We start from the raw sequence: 25,468 nt of genomic DNA on the forward strand, positions 1-25,468 counted from the left end.
GTATTTTTTCTTAAATGTCAAGATTATTTCCAATACTTCTCATATTTTCCCACTCTGCATAGCATTACATTGCCATAGATACTGTATCAGTTATATGCACATTTTTTGAGATAAAAAGCATCACTAATGTTTAACAGAAAGTTAAACTGACATACTTATCCGGTATAAAATTTCATGCAATTTATATTTGCCTGTGAATTAAAAACAAAACTCTAAACATTCAGAAGACTGGTTAACCTTTACTAAAAAAACCCCACCCATCTTCCTGTTTCCAACAAGAATTAGTACTGAATGGACAATTTTAATTAATTTTATTCTTTTAGAATATAATCATCTATGCAACTCTAAGTCTGTTTGGTCATTATCTCTCCTGTTGGCTTAGCATGGAGCTCAGTGCAGGCTAGCCGCACAATTTTGTACCTAACCGTTCAAGTGAATATTGCATCCTGTATCAGCTTGCACATTGTTATGTTCATACTCTAGATTACTAAACCTAGTACGAAACCATGCACAAGAGTCATTGCTGTGGTTCCATCAATTGCAGGAAGGACATTTCTGTTACTGACAATTCTAATGAACTTTAATATCTGCAGAGGAAATACTTGCATCTTCTTGGGAATGTGAACTGTTGATAAGGGTTATCCTGAATAAAACAACCTGTAGATTAAAACAAAAAAATCTCAGAGAATAAATTTGCCAAGCTCACCCAGAAAAGAATATTTTATGAGAGAAAAAAAACATTTATTTGTTTATGTATTTATTTTATTCTCTGTTCTAAATTGCAGTTCTTTCCTAAACCTTTCCTTTTATATCTGTGAACCAAAGTGATAATGCTTATTTCCCACATAAACACAGGCAAAACACAATGCCAGGTAGCTTTTCCAACCTATCAAACAGTGCCCTAATGCATTCTATTTTAAAATGTATAGAAACAAGCAAATCTGCAATGATCAAGCTAAGATATTCTTCCCAAAGGTCCATTTTAATTGGACAAAAGTAATTCTGAACATAGTCCCAAAATCTTGTTTAATTCCTAAAAAATAAAAGACCCTAAATTCAACAACTGTGTAAATTAGGATTGGATCCGATTAACTAAAGATTATTAAGTTATTTCATTGTTGTCTTTAAGCTATGCTTTCTTTCACCTTTGTACTTCCATTTTTTTGGTGTAAAAAGGTAAATAGTGGATATAGGGGTTTTGGTTGTCTGGTTGTTTTCTACAGTGGAGCCCAAATAATAGCATTAAGGTAAGAATTACACTATTATCTATATTACATTCAGGCTTCCAAGGTTCTGAAACCTTTTACTGTTGCCAGTGCTAGTACTGTGTTCTCTTTTAACGCCCCATATAAATCAAGATCTTTAGCATCTTTAAAATAAAAATCACAGAATCACAGAATTAACCAGTTTGGAAAAGACCTTCCAGATCATCAAGTCCAACCTATCAACCAACACCTTCTGATCAACTAAACCATGGCACTAAGTGCCTCATCCAGTCTTATTTTAAACACCACCAGGGACAGTGACTCTACCACCTCCCTGGGCAGCCCATTCCAATAGCAAAACACTCTTTCTGTGAAGAATTTCTTCCTAACAACCAGCCTAAACTGCAAAATTGGTTTAGAATCAGAATCATAGAATTTTTGGGGTTGGAGGGAACCTCAAGCATCATTCAGTTCCTACCCCCATGCCGTGGGCAGGGACACCTAACACTAGATCAGGCTGCCCAGAGCCACATCCAGCCTGGCCTTAAAAACTTGCAGGGATGGGGCTTCAAACACCTCCCTAGGAAAACTGTTGCAGTGTCTCACTACCCTATGGGGAAGAATTTATTCCTAACATCCAACCTGAATCTACGTACTTCTTTTTTTTTCTTCTTTTTTTTTTTTTTTCCCCATTCCTCCTAGTCTTGTCATTACCTGAGACCCTAAAAGTCCCTCACGGGCCTCATTTTCCCCCTTTTTCCCCTGGGTGATGGTGATGACAAAGGTGTAGGGTAGGAAGACGGTTAATGGCTCCTCCAATATCTGCTCTCCATCTATTGATTTATCCTTCAATCTATCTGGGTCAGAAATTGCTTTATAAAGCTCCATGGGAATTAGGTCTATGCCTAGAGATGCAAGTGAGATGAAGATGCAGTTCTGTTGTGATAATCAGGTGTCAGGTAGAAAGAAAAAAATTCTCCCCATGTTACACTTACGCTTTTCCTCATGTTTCTGAATTTTTAAGGGAAGGGTAATCTATCTCCAGGTATGATTGGACTATACAGGGACACATTGACATTCTATACACCTTATGAGTATGCAAGGCATGGTATCTTCTATACTATTATATCAATTTGCCAGATAGGGTGATATGCTTGTGAGACCCTTTCTCCCAGAAGCAAGAGGATGAAATGGATTTTCAAGTCAATTTCATTGCATGTATCCCTCTCTTCTCTATTTTTCCCCAAGGAAAGTTGATACAGATTTATTCTTTCCCTCCCTGATGGAATTATGCAAATACCATTTTATATGTGTTACATATTATCTTCTAGAGTTAGATATTAAATCTTTCTGCAGTCTATCCACTCATACTTCTATTGTCATTGTCCTACTTGCCTAAACCGAAGATGATAAACATATTTACATGTTATTACTTTTATTAGTAATTAGGAGATTTCTATATTAAATATTTGTATTTATGTGTGTGATTTTAAAGTATGTTTGAGTTTGGAAGAATTAGTTTCTTTTCCACATACAGTCTATGGAAAATCCACTTTCAAAGACAAAACCAATTGCTGCTAAATTGGAAACCACATGTTTCTTCCCATTTTTTTATATTACAGAGACAGCTTCTACTTGAAAGAATCTATCCTCTAGTGTATGTTGGGCAGTTATTAACCATATTTAAAAAGCAAAATCTCCTGGGTTTAATAAGAAAAGGGGAAAAAAACCCAACCAAAATAAAACAAAACCTACCAACAAACCACTATAAAAACAATATCTATTTTACAATTATTAACTGAAGGGCAGTTGACTACATATATAGTATACCGAAGGCTTTCAAGTACCTTTGTATATCACATTTTCCTTTCTCATAATGGTTATGTCACATACTTTCTGTTAGTATCTGTTTCTCCTTCCATAAGAGTATAATCTTCTCTGCAAGCTTGGCTTGGTATTCCTCAGTTTGGCTTGGCTCACAGCTTTAAGCTGTTTTAGCAGTATCATAGAAGTTGATTGATAGACAAGCAGGTAAAAGGTTTACAGAATATTTTTCCACCAAATTGTCCATTGGATACTTCTGAGGTAAAAATAATTTAATTGTTTAGGATCAGCTGAAGTTTTTTACATTTTTACTGTTATGTGAGCCTGAGGAAGACCATATAATATGGAATGCAAACTGCTGAAGATTACAAGGGGAAAATGCTTTGTGCTTCAAAATGCAGTTATTTCTGCATTTCTGCTCAAAATATTTGTTAAAGTGAGTATTCTCTTACTTGATTATTTTGCTAATTAACTGTAATTTGATTTGTTTCCAGACTTATTGTTGCATCTCATTATTAACTATAGCACACAAGACTAACATAGTCTTTGCATGTCTAATGTAGATAGCTAGGTCTTTTGGGAAGTAACTACCTTACGTAACTGATGTAAATCAGTGTCCTTCTGGGGATATATCTCACCAGTACAAGCACTTGTTCCTGGGTGGGGACATTATGGTACTTTTACCAGGAACATTTTTAAAAGGTGATCTGAAGAGTGATTATTTTTGTGTGTGTGTGTGTTTGTTTTGGTTTTGTTTTGTTTTGTTTTTCCAGATTATTGGAACAATAAGTTTTGTTAGAAAATAACAGGAAGTTTAGGCAATAACACTAAAAGCATGTAGTTTAGCAATTACTGTTATAATAATGGAAGTTTCTAGAAGCAACTATTAAAAATGTCTTGGAATACTACTTGGTTCATCATTTTACTACAGCATGATGAACCAAGAGAGTCTAATCCTTCTCTCTGAGAGAACTGTGGCTTTGTGCCACTGTAATAGTTCACAGGAGCTATTTCTGGTTTGATATCAATAAATGATTAAATCAATTATGACATAAAGCCATGCATGAAATTGGTGGGGGGGGAGAAAGACACATTTGAAAAAGAAACAAAACAATTCTGAAAACACACTCCTATTCTTGCAAAAAAATAATAATAAATAGTACTCCATATAAAACTAAATACATACAGTAAATAAATTGAATGTTAGGTCAGAAAAGAAAGATCTTGTCCATTCAAAACTTTTTCTCTGCTTTAGTAGCTCTATGGCAGAAGAGACTATGTCTTGTGATTGGTATCACATACATCCCAGACAGAAGTAGCATATTTATGGGTGGAGTCTCTTGTTCATGATCACGATGTTAAATGCTGCAGGAAGAAAACAAACAAGTTAGATAACACATCATCCTAAACTTTTTCCTTTCTTCCCTTCTTTTATTTTTTTTCCCCCAAGTATTCAATTATTTTTCCATGGAAATAATACTTTTATACAGAATGGTTATCATTTGCAATGCCTTAGATTCTAATTTCCATGGAAAGGATCTGTCAGTGTTTTGTGGGACCACTGCTATATGTGGTGGGTATGCTGGTGACAGAAGATACAGCCCCTGGAGGTAAGAAAGAAAGGAAGCAAGGAATGCTCTCCCTTAGTCAAGGAGGGATGGGTTAGAGGTAATCATCCATCATTTTTGGAAGGTCCTGGAGAGCAGGAGAGGTGCTGGAGGGCTTCAGAAAAGCCAATGTTGCTCTAATTTTCAAAGAAAATAAGTCAGACCCAGGAAACTACAGACCAGACAGCCTCACCTTCATCTTGGAAAGGTGATGAAACAGCTCATACTGGAAGTCCTCTCTAAGCATGTAGAGGAAAACAAGATTATCAGGAGTAGTTGTCATGGATTCACAAAAAGAGGAAATCGTGCTTGACTAATTGATAGCCTTCTGTGATAGTTGGATAAATGAGGGGAGCACAGTTGGATTTTGTTTGTGGACTTCTGCAAGGCTTGTGATGCTCTCTCTAATAATATCCTCCTTGGTAACCAGCTTAGAAAGTATGGGTTAGATGAGCAATAAGGGCAATGAGCAAGATGGGCAATAAGGTGGATTGAGAACTGGATGGACAACAGAGCTGAGCATTGTGAATCTAGTTGCAGGTCTGTGGCTAGTGGTGATCCCTGAGGTTCCAATACTGGGTTCAGTGTTGTTCAACATTGTAATCAATTACCTGGATGAAGGGTCAGTGTATTCTCAGCAAGTCTGCTGGGAGGAGGCTGACCCACCAGGACTCTGTGCTGTCATTCTGCAAGACTGGGTGTGAGCGTTTGAGGCTGTGCCTTTAAGAAAGGGACAGTTGCTGGGACACTCTGGCTGAATATTTTTGTAAACATTGATACTGTAAATGAATTTCATTGGTAGATTGGTGGGAGTGCAGTCTTAAGTTTAGTGCAGCTGGAATTTTCCCTCAGTTCCAGTTCCTGTTCAATTCCTCTTCGCTCTCCCCTTCTAGCCTGTTCTGCTTCTGGGCATCTGGCCAGAAGGGCCGCAGATAACAGATAAGCATTAATCCAGCACTAATATTTCTTGCTACTAAAATTCTTCTTTTCTTATAACTGCCTTTTCTCTCTCTCTAGCCCTCTTTGGGAAGAAAGGGAGGTAGGGGGGAGAGAGAAGGGGGACAGGGGGGAACTCCCCTCTGTCCAGGGGTTTTGTTCCTGTTATCCTTCTGGCTTGTATATTTCTGTATATATTGTAAATTCTGTATATTTGTGTACATAAATTCCCTGCGTCTCACATTGCTTTTGTAAATACAGCATTCCCTTTTGCTTCACCGGCTGAGTTAGCTGTGGTTACTTCTTCTTAGTGGGGAAGGGAAAGCTGGGCCTTCTCTCTCAACCCACCACACTGGGACAAGCTGGAGAACTTGACAGAGGGAAACCTCATGAAGTTTAGCAAGGGCAAGTGTAGAGTCCTGCATCTGGGGAGGAATAACTCCCTGCTCCAGTACATGTTAGAGGCTGATCCACTGTAAATACAGCTCTACAGAGAAGGACCCGTAAGTGCTGGTAGACAGAAAGTTAACCAAAAGGCAGATGTGCTCTTGTGGCTGAGAAGGCAAATGGTCTCTTCGGGTGCATTAAGAAGAGTGTGACCAGCAAGGGTAGGGAGGTTCTCCTGCTTCTCTGCTCTGCCCTAGGGAGACCACATGTGCAGTACTGTGTCCAGGTCAAGAGACTTTGGGAACTACTGGAGAGAGTTCAATGGAGTGCTACAAAAATGTTTAGGGGACTGCAGCATCTCTCTTAGGAGTAAAGGCTGAGAGAGCTAAGGATGTTTAGCCTGAAGAAGGATGGGTGTGACAGGATGAAGTTTTGCTCAGTAGGACAAAGGGTAATGGGCACATACTAGAACATACACGAAGTTCTATTTAAACATGAGAGGAAAATGTTGCTTTGAGGGTGATGGAGCACTAGAACAGGCTGCCCAGAGAGGCTGTGGAGTTGTCTTCTGCAGAGACTTTCAAAACTTGCCTGGACACATTCCTCTACAATCTGTTCTAATTGAACCTGTTTCAGAAGGGGAGTTGAACTAGACAATCACCAGAGGTCTCCTCAAAATACTTTTCATTCTGTGATTCTGAGATTTTTCTTGTCTTATATCAAGCAAAGGCATCAAAATCATAATGGAGGCTAATGACATTTGATTATGAGTCTGCATTTAATGCAAGTGAAACTTTGAACATTTTAATAAAATTGGAAAAAATATTTACATAATTTTATAGTATCTGTGCCTCTATTGGAGAAAGCCCTTTCCTAGAAAACTGTGCTTCCAAACTTACCCTTTTTGCTATAGTGATACTTATTAGGAAATAAAATCTTTCTTGACATAAGTGTTTCTTGCATAGAAATCCCTGTTTCCTGGTTATTATGCATATAAGAAAGGAGAAGGCAAAAAATTTCAATGAAACAGTGACAGAAATTGCATCCAGCTCCCACTTCTAATGGGAAAATTCTGTATTTTAATGTTGCACGCATTACTGAGGCAAACATTATTTGATTCACCCTGCATCTCTGCTGTGCATTCATCCTTAAAGAGGTAGATTAGAGAATGATTAATTCCCTGGAAGATTGCAGAATCTAGCAACTCTACTTTCTAGCTTCCAGATGACACAAAGAATGAGCTTTACTCTTTAGACATGTATCCAGGTTGCTTGAAGTTAGTCTGCATGATTAAACTTCATGTAATAAAAATGTAAAAACCCTCACCTAAACAAACCAAACAAAAACCCAACAAATGAACAATAGGGAAAACAAACAAACAAATAAATAAATAAAACCCCACAACCAACCAAACAACAAAACCCCACACAAACCACAACCTAAGCCCAACTTCTAAACCTTTAATGAGTTTTCAGATGGAAATAACATCTAAGAATTATATGGGTGGGAGGATTCAGGAAACAACATTTTATGTAAAATGCATTTCTGTAATGCTAGGAAATATTATATAAAAATTATCTAACTGAGCCTGAAATACTGAACCCTACAGTCTTCAGTAGGCTACTTTCCGCTGCACTGAAAAGTATTGTATGAGAACTGATCATAAAATTGTAACAATTAGAGGTCAATAAGATGTAACGAAATTAATCTTTCCTAGTCAACCTAATTTTATATTATTCTTCTCTGTAATAACCTTTCAAATGTACCACCTTCCCTCTTTAGAAAACACTGAGATTTTTCTGATTCCGATCATCACACTTCCATTTTCAAGCACAAAATGGCTAGAATATATACACTATTCACATCTAGTTGTTAGTTCAAAGTCCCACGCTCAATTGGTCACACAGACTGAGCCAAATATTCCCTATCTAAAATTATTTTATTTAGAATGGTTTCATCCTGTTTCCTCTTCTCATCACAAGCTTTTCAACTAAAAAGCAATACTGTAATTTATTTCTACTCCCATAATAAGTTTAACTTTTCAAGACTTTTTAATGTATTGTATTGCTACTTCCAGTTCTCTGAATCTGCTATATTTGTTTGCTTGTTTTCAACCGTACATCGAATCTGTATTTCAGCTAGTAATTTTTGTTATTTAATTTATGAATACTTTTAGGATAATGAAAATCTTAAATTACTGTTCAATTTGTGTGCTTTGAAAATTACACAATTAAGTGCTCTGGAAAGTAAAATGATGCTATTGATCAAAGGTTTTGTGTTTTGGTGGTTTTTGTTTTGTGAGGATTTTTTTTTTCTTAGATGAAACCATCAATAGTAGTGCAAATGGCTCAGCAGGTTGCATAGGGTAAGATATATCAAAGTTAAAATGTTTCATTATATTTCCTTATTGCAGACAGAAGGGTCTCAAGAAAGGCCATAAATATTTGAAGACATCATTTTGGATGAGGTAGATTAAATGTCAGGTGATTGCATTATGATTGCACTGAGGCACATCGGTGAAGGAGGTATATCAACAGAATTATCAAAAGACAAATGAGAAACTAATTTAAAAGTTTTCTTTCACATTTTAAAATAGTTCCATACATCTTCTATCACAATTTATTTAAGATAAAATTCTAGCAGAGGGAAAATTATTCTGGATGTTTTTAACTAATTTCAGAGTTTTAGCAATACAGAATACTAGAAATCAAGAGGGTGAAAAAAAGCTTGTCATTTGGTGGGATTTTGTGTGTTTTGATAACGGTTCATTTGCTTTGTTTGGGCTGTTTTATGTATTTATTGCTGTTGGTTTTTAATGCTGTTTTTTATGAAATGGGAGCAATCTTTTGTTTATGGGAACATGGGTATATGTTTGTGCATGCATATGTGGGAGAAAGGCAGGAGTCATAGTGTCAAGGGACTTTTTCTTCTCAAATTTCTGTAGTGATTAACTGCTTGTTATTTCAACCAGTGCCAGAGAACATTGGTGTTCAAAACGTTAATACATCTTACATCAGGGAGGCATTTTACTGTGTATATGGCAGTGCTGATGATTCTTTGAGATACTATTTTGTTGAGAACATAATGTTTTAAAGGCACAGAATGCAGGACAAGCATTGTTTTGTTGCTCATATTTTAATATATTCGATTCTTACCAAAATAGTATCCAATATACTAGCCACTATGTGAAATACAGATTATGACTTCCACAAGTGTTTCCTTGACACTAAACCCAAAAGCTTGAAAAGGAAAATGGTCTTGTTACTGAATACTACTATTAAAAACATCTTACATTGTTTGTGTGTATTACTTAGGAGTCTAAGAATTTTGAGTCACTCTAATTATCTCAAAAAATGTCTTAATATTCAGCATCCATGCTGAATCATTTGTGATTTGAATAAAAGCAACAATGATTAAATAATGAACCTTATAATTCTTCTCCTGAAAGAAATTTAGGACCTCTTAATGCCTTTAGTGTAAAATTCAGGTTTAATGAAGAAAATAATTTTATCTGCAGAAGAATCTACTGAGTGCAGTCTATTCTACTTAGTATGAGTTTATGTACTGATATAATGTAGTTTTAAAAGAAGAAAGAAGTGAAGTTGTCCTAAGGTTAGACCACCTCCACATTGAGTAGTGATTAAAGTCTTCGAGTAAAGTCAGTTTGGATCTATGAATGATCAATTCACACCGACCAGAGCAAAGAATTTACCCTGCAATTAATATAAAGAGCACTTTTCACTTACAATGAAATTCTGTAATAGATTATAATTTGTAATCACAAAAATGCATACAGCTTACTGTATACAACTATAAATCTTTTTGAATAAGAATTCACACACCACTTTTGGTTCAGATCAGTGTAATTTCTAGATACATATTGCGTATAGTACCTCTACGTAGAACAACTTGGGGAAGCCTGACTCAGTATAGGTCTGGCAATTTTAATGAGGTAAGACTTTCTTGCCATTTGCAATGATTGCTATGTATAGGGTCCGTGAATAAGAATGTTTTAGGGCTGTAAGGCAAAAAAGCAAACTGCTATACACATTTAAGAGGTAAAATATATCTTTGCACATACAGTTTTAATATCATTACTCAAATCAATAGAGTATTTGTTTGGACAATGCAAAAGGCCTATCTAAAAAAAAAATTCAACAAGTGCATATGATATCATGTTGTTCAACTGTAAAATATAGAGAAGAAAAGCACTTTCTTTCATTAGAACTTATTCAGTAGCAGTCTCTAATTAATAACGGTTTTATAAAGTATAAAGTGGTACTTAAAATTTTGTAGGGGTGATACAGTAAGAAACAGTTTATAGTGTGTATACAATTAGTGTTACAGATGAAAGCTTTATAATTATCACTGTCACAGCAGGATGCAATATGTAGTAAGGACATGGTATTCTATTAATGGTAGAAGATAGTTGGAAAAACATACCGTTAACATTTTGTAATAATTAGCAGAAATGTAATAGCATTTTTTTTTCCAAGGGTCCTGAACTTTTTGTTTGGTAAATTTTCCTACATAACCTGTTGCATCTGCAATATCTGATAAAAAAAATAATGGTGTAATTTTACATACATAACTTTTGTTTGTTGATGTAAACTTTGCATAATTGTTGATGTAAACTTTGCATAATTGGTTCATGCAAAAACTGGCACATAGTTTGTACAAACAAAAAATAGTGTTAAATTATCAACACTTATTCCCCCCCACACACACCAATTATCATCCATATCTGCAATATATACGGATGATATCCATATAAATCTTCCTTCAGGCTTTGGGCTAAACTTGTTTCTCTCTGACAAATAACAACAGATGTGTGAAAGTGATAGAAACATTGTGTAATCATGACAAAAGAACAAAGGTATTGAAACAGCTATCTAGAACACTCTTCTAGAGAATAAAAGATCCTTAACTACCAACTATCAGAATGTTGCTTTGCTGGAGATCACATATTGTGTCATTAAATACAGGTAATCATTGAATAATTTTGGCATTCAGTATTACAAAAATCATAACAGAATGAATTAAAAATAATAATTAAAAAAGAAAGATAAAGTGCTTTTCATAAAGGACAGGCCTGTTCCTCATATAATGAAAAGCTAAAAAAAACCCTTTACCATTTATTTTTTTTGCATTTTAAATTTCGGATACAAACAGTATTTGAAAAATTCAAATACAACTATTTGTATTCCCTCCACATGATATCTAGAACACTTTTTTCCTAAAGAATTTGAAAAAGTGAAGACATTAGGATGAACAATTATCTCTGCTTCACTAAGAAAATACTAGTCCCTATGACATTATTATATAGCTGTTATTTTGGGGGGATTGTGGTTTTGTCATTAGCAATTTTACATAGCTTCACTGAAAAAGAATCCATTAGAATCTGAAGTTTATTACGCTAGGAATTTTGATGTTTTCAATATATGACCCTTGTGTCAGTTCCTTTTGTACCATGCCATGTGCTAAGCAAGGGACAAAAGGCCAAATCAGGTTTCACATACCTAGACCATAAATCTAATCTAAAGGTATTCTTTGTTTTCTTTCTTTTATTCTGAAGTGCTTCACCTTGAGAAGTAGACAAATGTACTTTGGAGACATTCTTTGCCCACAGTTCCAATTAGTCTGATTTAAATCAGGAATAACTGCCAGTAACTATAAGACATGGAGAAGTTAAGGCCACAATTTGTATAGTAATCTTCACAGGAAATCATTATACAAATCATATGTAGATTATAGAACCTGAACATTACAGCTATCGTGGTTTTTTTTAACACTAAAACTTTAGTCCATCTTTTTTTTTACAATCCTGTCACAGTGTGGAAATCAATACACATTTTCCGTATATGTATATAGAGAAATTAAAGCATACTCCCAGCTAATCACACATACAGTCTGACGTAAGCAAAGGAAGCCCACTAAAGTGCGGGGAGTTACATGTATGTGACCAAGGACTAACAATTGTTCTAATAAGAATATTCAATGTTACTACTACCTCAACTGTCCTCTTTGTCATCATCGTCCCCTACTGCATCACGGAGGCCACAATGGCCACTTAATATTCATATAATTTATAATTGTATTAAGTCAAGGGGATTTCTAATATCACTTCTACAGACACAGACATAGAATTATAAATGCATTTCCCTCCAAACTATCCTTTTTCAGGCACTGCATCAGGTTTTTAGCTCGTATGCTTGTCATTTCTCTGCCATAGTCTTATCCACGGTGTTCTTTTAAGCATGAGAGATTTTCTTTGGTGCTCTCATACCTAGTCTTGGCTAATCTTTAACTAAAGGGCAAAAGAGAGGACAGTGAAAAGCAGAACCCTCCTGATCCAGTGCATACCACTATAAAAACCACTTGACATAGCAGACTTCCTTTGAGAGGGAAGAACACAGCAGAGGGAAGAAGATAGAAGGAAATGCCATCTCAGGCTTCTAAAACCTTGAAACAAAAGGACACACTACTGATGATTTTAATAGTTCATAACAACATCTGTCTTCCCCTAGTGAATGTTTCCTGTGATGTAGCATTTCCTCATATGACATTCTTGAGTTCCATCTACCTCTGGTATTGCTTCATGTCTCAAGGCACCACAGGAGTTGTCATACTGCAAAAAAACTCTTCTCTTGTCAAGTGCCTAAGCACCACAGGAACAGCACTTCTCTGTCAGAATGAAGAGAGTCTTCATTATGTATTCCAGCTTCTTTTCTGTTTTTTCTTCCAGAAATATACTAGTAGCAATGAAAAACATCTGACATCATTTAATAAACTAACATTATAACAAAATCCAGTTAAATTGTCAGAGACATTATGGTGGCACTTTGCTGCATAATATAGGTCAAATGTGCTTTAAAATACGTAAGACTTTTACATACATATATGAGCATTCATAGATATCATGTACACCTATGATGCTGCATAAATGGAAATGAAAAGTATACATAGAGATATGTGTTTATTGTTATGAAGTTATATATATGCGATGTTCTCTAATGTTTGTAATTTTCAATGTTTGATACCACACATGAAATATTTTAAATGTAAATACAGTCTTTGGATTATTCTGTTATGCATCTTGCTGAATTTGAGGCATTAATACTGTTTGATATTTCCTTTCTTAACTGGTCATTGAAGCTAATGTGTAAAATGTCAGATAAAAATACATGAAATAAAATTGTGAAGTAAAAAACGCCATTGAATATCCAGTATTTATTATTTTTTTTTAATTGACCAATCAATTGAAGTCTCAGTACTGCAAATGAATGGAATAAAATAAAATGAGTAATTTTACTCTGATAAGTATCTCCTGGTGATATTATTAAATTCCCAAAAGTAAAATTACTCATGTTGTTCAGATCATGCAAATCTAACTACCAAAAACATGTTAGTATTAAAAGTGTTGTTTTTTGACACAGAAGAGCACTTTTAAGCACACATGCTATTCAATAAGAACACATTTTAAAATATGCTGTGAAATAACATTATTTGATATAGGTATTTTTTTAGTATGGCTTTTGAAATATCTATTAAAACTTAAAATTATTATTTGTTAATTACACTATTTTCAAGCAACATAAAAATATTGGTAAATATCCATTGTTACAGTTTGCAGTTTTGAGATGATTACCTACAAAAATACACTCTTAATTACTATTAATTAAGAGCATCAAGTGCTACATTCTGTAAGGTAGCTGAATCTACCGGTTTCTAGCAATCAGATAAACTATTTGTTTTGTGACAGACCTCACTGGGGGATGTTTTGTGCAATATTGGTAAAACACATCCAAATACTGAACAACAGTAATTTTTTACAACTAGCTAACTTGAATGCTTAGGTTTGTTTTTATTTTAGGCAAAACCATGCTTTGTTTGTCAGGAAGATTTTTATTTAAGAAAAGGTGAAGGTTTGTTGTTTTGTTTATATTGAACATGTCCTAAAAAAATAAAGCGCTATTCTCAACTTCGCTTTCTGATAGAACGTCTTTCAAATAATGCTTACAGATAAGCAAATAAAAACATTTAATGGAAATTAATGAAAATTTTAAAAAAGTATTGTAGTACCCAGTGAAGTCTTACAGAATATTTATTAGTGGGGAAATACAATACAATGTATTTGAAAGACTGGATCCTACAATGCTTTGCTGAACAAGATAAAAATTAGCAAAGAATTCAGGATTTGAAAATAGCTAACATATTTCTAATACAAGATAGCTAGATGATCTCGGCACTGCATTAGTCATTCAGGCCCAGATCTTTAAAGGCATAAGGCTTAATTATTTGAGTAATTGTCATTTAGCCCTTTATTTTTATATAATTGTATATGAATGAAATAATTTGAAGTTAAAAGAAGAGACTGAAAACTTCTTTGCTAAGCAACAGAGCACCGTTTTCTTTGGATGTTTTACTTGATTAAGGTCTCTAAAAACAGGCTTAAGGGAAGATCTAATAGGAAACCTATTAAGTGACCATGAGATCACACACTAATCCTATCCTAAGGATAAAATCTAATCCTATTTTTGACTGAAGTGCTAAATTCCTCCTGGCCTGGCATCAGCAAATGCATAGTTATTTCCTTCTTGCTTTTTTTTTTGTGTGTGTGTAAAAGTGCAAGATGAACATTAAAATGGATTTTAATATATTTGTGACATAATTAAAAGTATTAAGAATATAATACTTTTATTGAAAACACATGAAAGAAAATTAAAAGACCTGGCAGTAGCTGTTTTCCATATCTGTCTGTAGCTTTCTAGAATATGACAAATCACTTATGTCGTATTCTTAATAGGAAAGATGTGAGTTTCCTAGCCAGAAATATAGGTAAGAAAACATGACACATGTTCATCCAGCACAGAGTTAGCAATTTCTATATTTCCAGGTTCTTCCTGTTGAGTAAAATACTATTTCTAGATGGAGGATACATTTAGATCTATTAATGAATGAAGTTCTAACAGAGTGCCTTCCTTTAACATATTTAAAACTACTTGAAAATCACACCTATATAACAGATTCACATAATATGTTGTGATTTCTGTGAAAATCTCTTGTACCAACTACCTTCTTAACCTTCTGTTTTGGGATAGGCAAGGGAATTCATATTAATTGTAAATGTTTTATCCAGGTATAATACGGAAAAGTGAAATATCTTTAAAGATTAGGATTACATTTGTTTTGTTTTTTAATAAGGACAGAGTATTTCCATCTTGGATGATTTAATAAATTTTTGGTCAATTAAGACTAGAAGGATTCCATAAGACTAATGGTGAGTTTATCTAACCTTGTAATCACAAACTTCTTTTTGAATATACAGCATATATAAACCACCTGATTCAAAGAGTTCAGTTGTACATATTCTACTAGGTTAATTCTTATGATGCTTAGTTACTCTTGAAGCTGTTTGTTTTTCATTCTCACCTTAAAGCATCTAAGCAGATCAAAAGAAAGCAGTACAACAGCTAAGAAAGTTTTTTATGGTGTCTTAAAAGTTTCCCCTTCAATTTATGAGGTTGTAGCAATTTAAAAAATGTTAAGTAATGTAATTATTTCCTCGTTCATCCATATGAATGGTTGAGGAAAAACTGCTGAGTAAAAAACAATCCAGGCCTTTTCATAGCACGTCATAGCACCATGTCTTATTTTTGTGTGCATCAACACATGCCACTTAGTATTTTTATAGCTGACAAATTTTATATGAAAGGGTCTGTATTAAAAATAAATAAACATACTCTGAATGCATGGTATAAGGTTTGCTTTAAAAGGGCATTTCAGGTATACAAACATCAAATCCTGTCCCTGACATATCAGCTTAATATGTAAAATGAAAGAGAGTATGGAAATATATGCCAAATACTTATTGCTTTCCTCAGGTAGCAATTAAAAGATAATCAGGAAAAAGTGCACAATAAATGTAGATGATTACTTGCATTTCCAAGTTGTATCTTTCTGAAATTATTTTTATATTATTGCCAAAATAATGTAAATCTGAGTTCCAAAATATGTGTATCCATCATATCAATAATGAAAGTGGTATCAGTCATTAGAACTACTAGAAGTAAAATTCAAAACAAACAAACAAACAAGACCCACAAAAATATGTCTGGATGAAGTCTTGAACAGAAATCCTAACCAAAATCTGGGCTATTAATGCTAATACTTGGATCATGTATCCTTTAAATTTATAATTTCTTTTTAAAATTTGCAATTTGTGTATGATAATATTCACTTCCTGCCTTAAACCACTGGGGAGTACTGCCTGTAAATAGAACAGTTACACATTTCAGTGGCAGAAGTGATGTTTGAATGCAGCTTTTATTAGCTTCTTAAGTGCCCAGTGCTGTTCCCATTGGCAGTGCTCCCATTGACTTCAATCAGGGCAGGAACAGGCCCTAATTTTGTAAGGCACTTTAGGGTCCTTTGGGAAGAACGGTGTTAGAAGAATACAAGCCATAATTATCAATTAGTTGTCAACAAAGCACTCTCAAAAATATCTCCCATGGTCACAGAACGTGGTATCTTAATTTCAAGTTTCAGTTTGCTGTAGCAATTTTAATGCTGCTGCTGAATGTTTATTTGTCCAGGCACTGAGACACTTTGTGACACCATATTTTCCAACTTTGACATGCAGAATTTTGATTCCTGTCCAGGGACAGGGGGGGAGAGGGAGTAAAAATCAGCCAGACAAAAATATTTTTCTAAGGTTATATAAAATGAGACAGACACCTCTTCTGACTGTGATACCCTGGCTATATCTAAAACCACTTTTACAGGTAGCAATCTCTTACAAAGAGTTAAAAGGTTGTAACTATCTAAAAACAATGCTTACAAGTTCAAGATTCCATAATATTCTAAGTATTTAATACTCTATATTCTGTCCAGTTTAATTTCTGCATCTCTGTTTTTGGACAATGAAAATAATTTTTACTTCTGGTGACAATAATAGTTTTGACAACATTTATCTTTTAGGTATTTAAAATGCATAAATAACATAAACTGACCATATTTCCAAAACATGGATTCACTAAAAAGGGATCCTATTTTAATACTATAGTCATTTAGCTAAATGTAGTATGGAGAGGTGCAAAGCCTCTTAGCCATTTTTCACTCACTCCTAAAAATCCAGTACGACACAAAACCAAATATGACCTGTTTTTTTTCAGAGTTCAATGACAATTGTAACAACAATTCTTACTGAAGCATTTGAATGGACAGCTATTTAACCACTTCATTCAAATACTGTAATGCCTGCTTGAATGAAAAAAATCTCTTTTAGAAGACAAGAAATTAAGAAATTCAGAACCTGTAACTACTTATCTTCTATCTACGGATTTACAATTCAAATACCTGAATAAATAAAAATACTCATTAACCCTCTTACTACTTTTCTGCCATTAGGCTTAAAAATTACTATGAGGAACCTTTCCAAGCCAGTAACAGTCAACTAAAAAAAAAAAATACAGAAAAAACAACCAGTAAGAATTTCAGAAATAGAAGTAGTATTGGATTTTAAAGTTCTCAGGCCTTTCTAAGCATTCTAAGCTTTCTCTCAGATACACATACCAAATCACACATTTTCTACATGACTACAATCAGAAATTTTCATTTTTAGAGGAAGAAAATATTTTGGTATTAATAGTAGTCAATATTCTAATACATTCAGAAGCACTTCACCATCACGTAAACCTGAACTCAGACTAAAGACTAACTTAAGCTTCTATGCACCAGCAATATATTTGAATTCCTTTTCTCCAAGAAGTGTTACACAAAAAAATCTGACTGACCGTGACAAGACTACTCGCATCAATCAAATTATTCATATGTTGAAGTAGTCAGAGAAAACGAAAAAATCTATCTTTGAAATTTTGTTTTCACTGTTGTGTTATCTTTCCATTAAAACTGTGAAGTAACATCAAGTTTTAATGATTAAATGAAGAATTGTGAGGCCTTCCATCAACACACGGAGCACGAGATCAGGGTCACTGAATATAAGGCAAACATAAAAGAAAAATAGTTTAACTATGCAACTGCAAATTGAAATTACATAGTATTGATAAGGCCAAAATTGGGCATTTTTTAATATTCTACCACAGATGATTACAAAGAGCAGTAAATAATTCTCAAACATGCAAATGACAAGCTAGCTAAAATTTATACATATTTTAATGTTTTAAAAATGTAAATCAGATTGATTTGGACAATTGTTCCTAAGGTAAATATTATAGAGGAAAAATGATTAGAGGGTGATTTTTTCTCCATTATTAAACTTGTGATTCTTATCAAACCTAACAATAAGTTCTTATTACTCCAAGAATTAAAAAAAAAAAATTACAGATAACATTCAGTATATAAAATATACTGAAAATTATAGAACACATTCATTGTATAAAATTACATGTGGATGAAAACTTACTAACCATTATAAATACATTCAATGATATTTCTAAAACCTGGTAACTTTACAATCATTATTTTACCCACTTCTCATATTTATGGAAACTTTTTTCTCAAAACAATAGCAACTTCTCATTCTTTAGGAAAAATTTCTTAAGGAAGAGTTGATGTATGAATTAACCCATTTTGCATTAGAGGAGTTCTAACATTTAAAACCTATTAAGTAAAATATTGCACAATAAACCTAATGTATTAGGCTGTCAAGATGATAGTATGGTACATTTCCACTTGCTTCTTGGTAGCTACTACTTGCCATTACAAAAAGATAAAAAAAACACCCAACATTTCAGACCTAATCACAAATTGTTGATAAGAAGCTTGTGTTACCACTCTAATTTCTCTGCTGAAAAGACAGTTTCTCTTTTTTTATACGGGGTGCACTTTAAAAAAAAACTGACTACAATAGAAATAAATAAAATCTTTGTTTTGCAGAGCCTGTTACTTCAGACTTACATACGTATAAGTATGTTTAGGCATGTATGTGTTTGTGTTACAGATTTGGACCAATAATGTTTATAGATAGAATTTAAAAAGACAAAACAAAATAAATCAAACAAAAAAACCCCAACCCAAACAAAACCTCACAAACAAATAACCCCAAATCCCCAAACCAACCAACCAAAACACTAAAAAGCACTGTACCTAAGGCATAATTTCCATTGACATTGAAGAGAATTTTGCTTAAGGTCTTATTCCAGCTATCCAGAGCCACAAAAAACCAAACACATGCCTCTTCACTGCGTTGGAGTGGATGAATGGGAAAGGAGACAAATGAAGACCATGTGATTATGCTTAGGAAATGAACAGATATCTAAAAGAGCAAAATATTTTTCTTTAAAAGAAAATATACACACTCAATACATTAGATTGCTCTGCAGACAACTTTGCTCTGTACTTAAAATAAACTAAAAAGCAGGCCCCAAAACAAAGGCAAGCAGTTTGTATCAGTAATGAGTAGGGGGGAAAAAGACTAAGACTGAGAAAAATAAAAATAAAATAGAATATGTATAACAGCTCAATTTTAAAGAGTTAGAATGCTTTTAAACATTAGCATTGTAAAATTTTTAACCTCTCAATACACAGTATTTTAAAATTGTTTCCACAACCATTATTGACTACATTCCATGCTCTTTGTATGAAAATAAACTAAAAATATTCACCCTTAAATACAATATATAATTTCATCTCTGAAGAATGACAGTAACGCTTAGAAACAAAGATATAACTGATAGAGATGTTATAAATCAATGAGATTTGAAACACTTTTGCAGCAGCTATTTTCAATATGCATGGTAAGCAAATGAACAGTCTCTAACAGGAAGATACAACAAATTAAGACAAAATGTAAAGACGTTAAATACTATAAAAAATAAAATCAATGGACGAATTTTCATTCATCTCAAAAACATCAAATATACTGATTAGCCAGTTGTTCCTTTGAAGTACTTTTCATCATCACTAAAGAAGATATTTATACTTGAGAAGAAATGATTCAGCAGAATATTCTTTCTTTGAAAGTATACGGCTCAAGTTCTTTGATCTTAATGTAGGCATTTCTCATAAATTTAAAAACAGAAAATTGTAGAGATTATTGAATTTTGAACTGAATGTGAAACATACCGTAACCTGTATATTTGGGTTTGCTATGAACTATCAGAAAAAAGTTAACTGAATGCGCACTACTGTATGTAACTACACATAAACTCATGTAACCACATAATTGTATCACTTATAAATAGTTCTCAGAATGTCTTTAAAAATACTTATGTGAAAGCTGCTTAAAATAGGATGACTAATAGATTTTATGTAAATGTAATTATATTCAACTTAATAGTCAACCTCAAATTGCATTTAAAGTGTTTAATTCTATAAGATTTTAATAGAATTTATAATCATGTAACTGTATCATTGCTGAAGAATATCAATACTGTGAACAATCTTGCATTAATTTTAGGAGAGAACTCTTAATTGGAACTATCAGCTTTACTATAGTTGTGACTAAAGAACTGAATAGTTCACCTAACTTCAGCATTTAGAAAGAGAACAAATCTTTGTTCTGCAATATTTACTGCATAACTTAATACATTCATTAATTTATTATTTTAAAGTACCAAGATCTTTGAAGAACTGTTTTCATTTTCAGAATCACACTTGGTTTAAGTACTCATTTGACTGAACAAACTAATTACTATTGTAATGAAGTTAAAGCAAAGTTAAATTCATGCTACTCTGTTATGTGATGTTACTTCAAATGCAAAATGTAGAGATTTAGGGTGCAGGAATATTAATGCCTCTCAATTTATACTGAGATAAGTTGCAAATATGATTTGGGCCTGAACTTTTGTTATTAGCAACTCTGAAACCAATAGTTATATTACTATATTAGACAAGATGAAGCCATGTAGGACTGGAATGACTTCTTTGGTGGATACTGTGGATACAGTATTTATATGTTTCATATACTATATAAAGCACTTTTTCTTCATTACAGGCCTAAAAGCATTTAAATACATATGGAAATATTGACATAAGGCTTATACTGATATAAGTAAAGACAATGTTAATGAAATATAAATGCAATATATATGCATACATATATGTGTATATATATATACATGCATACTTAGGCATATACATATATGCACACACACACATATATATATAGCTCTCTTTTTAAAAAACTGGAAAAATGTAGTTAAAATACTAATCTACTTGGTAATTGAACTCTGTATTCAGAAATTAGAAAACTATACTAGATTGTCACCTTTCAAGCTTTAAGAATCTAACTTAAGACAGTACCATTTTTAAGTGTTTTAGAATAAAGTTGATATGTCTGTGATAACAGCAATTGTGTATTTCATCCCCCTCCCCAAATAAGAATATAATTTTTTTGCCAAAGTCAGTACAAAATTACCAGGTATTGATAACCTAAAGTTCACAAATCAGATATACTGTTGACATTATGAGAAGAAAATGTTTTATTACATGTTTAATCTTATTCCAATCTAGACATATTTTAGAAGGTTGCCCAGAACCATGTCATGATATACAATAGTAATCATGCGTCCAAACAAAAAGGAAACCCTTTTGTGTTTGGCATGATCCATAGTTTTCTGCAAAATGTAAAAATACTGTAAATATGAGGCTGCAAAATTTCAGCAAAAGGGGTTGTATTTTCCATGTCAAAAACACCATGAAGGGAGTATTTTTCCCCCGCAATACTTATTTCACCTAAACCAAAGTTTCAGGACACAGTCCCTAGTAAAAAAGATATGTTGCCAGTTCCTATGGCCCGTCATTTTCAAGCATCACTTCTGTATAGGTGGATGCAAACTGAACTTCCCATATAATCAGCACAATATGGTTCCAAGATAAATTTTGCAGAGCTGTACTACATTAATGTTGTTACTTTGCCTGCAATGGATGTAGTTAATTTTGGAGTTACACAGCAGATCTACAAATGTCTATCATTGCTATATTCAAATTTTTCACTTTACAAAACAGAAATGCTAAGAGAATGGCTCATTTCAATGACAAAAAGCCAAACTCATAAGAGAAAGGTAAATGTTTTATAACTTCCTTATATCAATGTAATCAGGTTCTGTACTTGCTCAACTGCCCATTAGCTGCAAGTCAAATAGTTAATTTGATAACCATTTAATTACAAACTTCATTACACTTTATTTGTTTGTATATTCAATTAACTGAAAGGTTCTGGTTCTTAGGACCTAAATGTGCATTGCTTTGTTTCCTAACTCTGTTCTGTTTGGTGTTTTAAAAATAAACAGTTACTATGAACTATCATACTGCTAGTTACTCTGAAAAGTAGATGAATAAGGAACAGAAAAGAAAGTAATATAAAGACTTGAAATATTTATATTAACACAGTATATCTACCTAGATGGATAAACAAATCTGTAAGACAAGTACTGCTGGGATGCAAGATCTATGTGCTCGTTTCATCAGAGCACACTGCAGTTTCTTAGAAGGCTGGAAGATGATGTAAATAAAGAGGTAATACAGCTGCCTTGTTCAGCGTGCTGCTATCCTGCCCACTCCTCCCACAGCATCGCCTCACTTGTCTACTCCTCCACCCTGTTGTCACTCCTTAGCTTGAGGTTCTACATTTTTCCAGAGTAAATGCATGAAGCAGAAAAGAGGTACAAGTTCCCTACAACCAAATTATCAATAGAAACGTGAAGCCTATTTTAAAGCTGACAGCTATGGAATTCTGTTTGCCATTCACTCTCTCTTCTCTCCCCATTTTTATTGTTTAATGCCAGTAGTGCCAACAGTGTTCTCAGTTCTGCAAATGACAATCAAAGATTTTTGGCCCCCTTCTCTAGAGGCTGGTTTGGAGATACTGCATTTCAGTATGTCAAGTGTTAAACCAAATGAAAGACTATTTAGGACACTGAACAATAATAATGAACCTACCCTCTCAAAATGAAGGAGCTTTTGTTTAGCCTATCCTTCATGATGAGGTGCTTTGATGGAGTCTGCCCCCTGAGAGGAAACCATATAAAATAAGTAGTCTCCTAAGTTTCTGTAAGAAAAACACAACAGACTGGTCAGACACTTCAGCTCCAGCTAAACAAAATCTAAACAACCTACAGAACCAGGATCTTACCTTTGTATTTTACCAACAATCATTATTAGCTATTCCTGCCTTTCCAGAGATAGGTCTTCCAGAAGGGGTCTTCCATGGGTCAGAGGCTCACTTGTTTATTATATTTTACCACTGATTTCAGTATACTATGTTAAGAATTAAATTATTATGTGATATGAGAAAAGGTACCACAGCAGCTGTTTTCTTAAGGAACACACCTATGAGTTAGCTGTAAGCTTTATAAAAAAATGAAAACAGGAAAACATTCAGAAATTAAATACTGCAATATACAGAGTCAACTGAATGCATCTTTACAACCTTAAGTGACATTCAAAATAATGGGAAGTAAATCTTTAAAAAGCAAGACTGTAAGAATTTGGGCTCTAGAAGTCTAAAAGTAGAAGCTGTATTTATGTCAGAGTTTTAATTGATGACAGGACTGACATAAAATATGATGTTTCAAGTAGTGTGCAAAAATGTTTAGAAATTACAGGGTGTATATTCTGTGATTAACCAGTTGAAAGTCAGCTCATTTTATGAAAGATGGGTGTAAATTCATTATGTAACAGTGAAGGAGGAGAGGGAAATGGAGAGGGATTGAAAAAAATAACCAAAAAACCAACACTGTATTAACCAACATAAACCAGTTTGATAACCAAACTTATTGAAGGTTAAGAATATTAAGAATTCTCAAAGTAAGGGTATGTTTTTCTTCTTCTCACACTTTTACCCCTTTGGTCAGCACTACTTCAGCAGATAATCATGCAGACGGTTTCACTGATCTCACTAAAAAAATAAAGGTAATATTCTTTTAAGTATGCTTCTTTTCTTCATACTATCCTGTTTTCAAAGCAAAAGCACATCATTGTTTGTCAAGTGATATTTTCAACTACTTTTTCTTGCTATACTTTTCCACAGTTAATATGTCATTGTAGCCACTGAGTGGGAAACCCTACTTCCATTTAAATCCTCACTTACAATTAGCCCTTTCACATGCGCTTCAGAATAGTTTGAGACTAAAGAACATTATTTTGCACTACGTGTCCTTTTTTGTGTCCTTTTTTTAAGGATAGATCTTCAACAATGCACATTCTGAATATAATTGATCTTTTTTTTTCTTTTCTCCATTAATGGAATTGATTTTTTTTCTACTGAAGATGAGAAATTGAAGAAATTTAAATTAATTCTTCCAATTTTAGTGCATACCAGAAGAAAAAATCTTCATTAACAGGTATTAAGAGCATGTAGAAACCATGGTAGCAGCAGTAGTACCAGACTCAGAAATGGCAGCATCAGAATGTAAGCACAGACTGCCCAAGCATTTTTATCAGCTATTTCTTACAAATTCAGGGAATTTTCATTTACTCATTTGTGGATGCTGCCTCTTTGTGGCAGACTGCCATGTAAAATACACCTTTCACATTAAGGACTTAATCCTACACCTTTACTGACACCTATGCAAACTCCTCCTTATGAGTTTAGGATCACACAGAAAAAAAATAGACATAGTTTGCAAGACCTTCTCATTCAATGCTGAATTAGCCTCTCTTAGTGAATGGTTCAAAGCCAGAGAGGCTGCAAATTTTCTTACTTATACCCATTTAAAGACAGTGTGCCTTTACTGAGTTTAAATGGAAGGAGAATCGGGCCACTGCTCTCAGCAATAGTTATAAATGCAGTAATTCAAAATTAGGGCTCCAAAATTGTGCCTGAGGCAACAAAGCTCGCATTTCTCACTAATGTCAATGGGAAGGCTGCAGGAGACCGAAAGCAGTGCACAGAACAGCCATGTGTTGTGTCTCTTGTGACAAAAGAACACTCCTCATACCCGCATTTCAAACTGAAAAAACACTCCACTTACTAAACTGTCCAAGCTAAATGCAGTCATGCTGCCTTTTTTTTTTTTTTGCTTTTGCTTTTGCTCAGTGTGGGTGGCATAGAGAGAAGAACACATGCCAAGAAAACATTTTTCTTGAATTCCAACAGATCAGTTATATAGCTTTGTTTTTTGTAGTAAGTGACAGATTGCACATGCATAGGAAAAACAGAACAGAACAGAGCCCTTTTGCAATAAAAGATATGCTAGTGAGCAATTCTGCAAACAATATCAAACATGACAACCTAATGAAGAAAGACAAAAGTACGTGTGAAATATCACATACCCTGTTTCATATATTAAAGAACACTTCAGTAAGAAAACAAAATGCATATATAAAACTATCCTATGCAATATGTTAGTGAAACACATAACCCTGTGTTGCTCTCTGGCCCATGTTATATAGACTGGTAGTTAACATGTCATGGTTTTCTTTAAAATGTTAGATCTTTATGATGAAACATAATTGCTAGTAAAGAGAATCCAATGTACAAACAGATCATCTTGGCAAGAGATTTTAAATTTCAGATACTCATTACTTCATAATCTTACATTTGAA

General features: G+C 33.7%; 1 long non-coding RNA gene across 1 annotated transcript; it reads right to left on the minus strand.

Moving 5' to 3' along the window:
* Positions 1-355: 355 nt before the first annotated feature.
* Positions 356-23,624, minus strand: LOC128897329 (uncharacterized). The gene is made up of 3 exons (XR_008462337.1): positions 22,862-23,624; positions 4,216-4,394; positions 356-657 (listed from the first exon to the last, which is right to left on the minus strand). It is a non-coding gene; the product is annotated as an uncharacterized LOC128897329 (long non-coding RNA).
* Positions 23,625-25,468: the final 1,844 nt, after the last annotated feature.

The sequence above is a fragment of the Dryobates pubescens genome, chromosome 7, assembly GCF_014839835.1.
Source record: "Dryobates pubescens isolate bDryPub1 chromosome 7, bDryPub1.pri, whole genome shotgun sequence".
Taxonomy (NCBI): Eukaryota; Metazoa; Chordata; class Aves; order Piciformes; family Picidae; genus Dryobates; species Dryobates pubescens.